This window comes from Momordica charantia (genome assembly GCF_013281855.1).
Source record: "Momordica charantia cultivar OHB3-1 chromosome 4 unlocalized genomic scaffold, Mcharantia_2.0 BLBB01000004.1, whole genome shotgun sequence".
Lineage (NCBI taxonomy): Eukaryota > Viridiplantae > Streptophyta > Magnoliopsida > Cucurbitales > Cucurbitaceae > Momordica > Momordica charantia.
The window spans coordinates 11,909,107-11,912,235 of NW_028275162.1; the positions used below are offsets into that span (position 1 = coordinate 11,909,107).

At 32.4% G+C, this 3,129-nt stretch overlaps 1 non-coding gene across 1 annotated transcript; it reads left to right on the top strand.

Moving 5' to 3' along the window:
* Positions 1 to 2,002: 2,002 nt before the first annotated feature.
* Positions 2,003 to 2,075, top strand: TRNAA-UGC (transfer RNA alanine (anticodon UGC)). Its single transcript has one exon. It is a non-coding gene; the product is annotated as a tRNA-Ala (tRNA).
* Positions 2,076 to 3,129: the final 1,054 nt, after the last annotated feature.

A 3,129-nucleotide genomic window follows, 5' to 3' on the forward strand; every position in this document is an offset into this window, starting at 1 on the left:
TGATAGAAAGAAATATAAACATGTCTAGGCCAAACAAACTTTCATTTGTACGTAAGAATTCAGTGCCACAAATTCAAAATCCTCACTACATGGAATTTTCTAAGGCTTACCATAAAAAATGGCAAACAAAGAGAAAACCATCTATACAAAACACATTTAACAACAAAATTCAAACCATGATAAGCAAATTATACAACAAGGAAAGTGGAGGGATCGAATCCCTAGCGAAAGCGGTTGATCGCTTGTAATTCGACTCGGTTTAGAAACATTACATAACCGGTTTTAAAAATAGAACCTATTCTCTTTTTAAATGAAGGTTAAGTCTTACGGGAGGAAGAGAACTTACATTTGAAGACCGTTGGGAATACTTCTTCCTCGAACTTGGATTTTGATTTGGCACGACAAACGAATACAATCGCACGAACGATTGAATACCACCACAAAGTTTCCTTGCTATGACACTTGCAACAATAATCGAACCGTGGGATCCTTCTCGGAAAGAAGATGAAAAGGGAATTGAAGGGAGTTTGTAGTGGAATGAGAGAGAGGGAGCAATTTGCTAGGAAAAGCCAACCACAAAAAACAGAGATCTCCATGTGTTTTTAATAGTAGGATGAGGGAAGAGCCACCTCACCACTCCCCATAAAAAATGCTAGGAAGTGGTAAATATGTTAATTATGTTAGTTTTAACAATATTTAATATATATATTTATTTAAATTATGTTTAATTTAGTAAATCAATTAAATTAAATAATTAATTAAATTAAAACTATTTGGGTAATTATAGTAGATAGCAAAAATATTTTATATTTCAAAAAATGTCACCCATTTTTACAATTTTCAAATATTAGCAAAATATTTGAATTTTTATTTTGAGAGATTTTATTATTCCAATTTTATCATTATGATATCTGATATACATCTGATGTATAGCTGTATCTGATATACATCCAATCTATATATTATGTACATATGATATACTTCCGATATACATCTAATGTACCCCTGATATACATCTGATGTACCCCTAAATCTGGTCAATACTAGGGTATTCATGAAAATAATTTAAACCTGTAATCAAGCTAAACTTCATCAATCCAAATCTTATAAAGTTCCCATTTAGATTGAATATCAATGCATTTCGTGTGCTTTTTTAAGATATTTGACGAATTAGATGCACTAATAATTGTAGTGGGCATTTCTTAATATTAAATGACAGAAAGTATCCAAATGTTTTACTTATTTCTATTTGGGTTGATGTTAGCATCTCGAGAATGTTATCTATTGATTCTAATTTTGAATATTGTTGCACTTTTGCATCAGAATACCATATTTCATTCTTCTGTTAAAGTAAAAGTAACATTATATCAGAGGTAAATCAGACTATCACATAAATATTATATCAGACGGTCATATTAGTAGTATATCAAACAGTCATTTCAGTAGTATATCAAACACTTATATCAGTAGTATATCACATGTATATCAGATATACATATCAGTAATATATATCACATACTCATATCGGTAATATATCATATTTATATAAGACATACATATTGATATGAAACACTCATATAAGGTGTATATGAAACTATAACATCAGTAGTATATCAAACACTTATATCAGTAGTATATGAAACACGAATATCAATAGTATATCAGATGGAAATCAGAGAGAAATCAAAACGTAGGATTTTCTGGACTTAGGTTTGGGCCTGCAGGGCAATGTTGTCATTTAATATGTGGGCCAGCATTTTTTTTTAAATGCTATATTTAAAAAACCAAAACATGGTTGCTATTTTACTTAATTTGCAATTTTTCTTTTGCCATATGTCAAGTTGGCCCTATTATTGAAATGAAAAAAAAAGCACACTATTGGGATTTGAATTTTAATGTCAAAGTTGAATGCACTCCAATGGTTGAGATTCTCCATTTACATGGTAAAAATCGTAATAGTTTAATTAAAAAGTTACATAGTTTACTATCAAATCAACAACTTGGGGATGTAGCTCAAATGGTAGAGCGCTCGCTTTGCATGCAAGAGGTACAGGGTTTGATCCCCTGCATCTCCAGTGAATTCCATCTTGTGAAGTTATGATTCCAGCTCTCCACTTGGTCTCGTCCCCAAAAGGGTGAGTCCGTGACTCACTCAGGATTAAGAATGAGTTGCCTGGTCATTCTATGAAATAGCAATCTGTTAGTCAACGACGTTACATCTAAAACGTGACTAGTTCGCGGTCCGACCTTTATACAAACTCATTGAATAGGATACTCCCACTTGTATGTCTACACACAAATGGCCTGGATCAGGTCGTCCGTAACAATTACAAAGCGGGCCGTATCCATAGTTTTGCTAGGATAAGGTACCCAGCCTTATCCATATACTATAGACCCTTTAGGTTATTCCCGAGACATTATCTACATTTATATCGAGGGTATATCAAATATATACCCAGTGTATATACTGTCCCGCTTACATGATAATAACTTTAGATGTTTAGTTTATTAGATTTGGACAATGCAATGCTATGAATTCAACAACAAATTGATTGAATTTAAATTTATTTTTACATAAATACAAACTACAAGTTTAGGACAACACGCTCAACAGAAAGAACTAAGAAAATCATCTAAAAGGGTTCATAGAAACTAAAACATCTCTTATGAAAGAACAAAATACCAAGGCTCATAGAAACTATAACATCTCATATGAAACAACAAAATTTGAGAGTCCTAAATGATTCCAAAGGTCTCTAGATCTTGCAAACCTTGTCTAAGAAAAGAAATTCTCTATGTCTTTCTTCTTTCTAATTTCCCCTACAAATAGAAAGGAGAAATAAAAAACCTAAACAAGATTCAAATGAATGATCATTCATAATAAAGACCATAAAAAAAGCATAATAGAGAGGTACATTTATACTATAAGTATATTCGTATATATTACCTAGTCCCCATCGTCGAGGTGCTAGAGTTTTGAGAGGGAAAGAGAGAGATGCGAGATAAGAGAGTGGTGCAGTTGCACCGTCGCATTCGTCGAATGCGTAAGGATATTAAATAGTTACACGTAAACGATTTGCATGGGATAAAGTAATCATGAAACTTTGACCAATGTACCTTGTAGCTCGT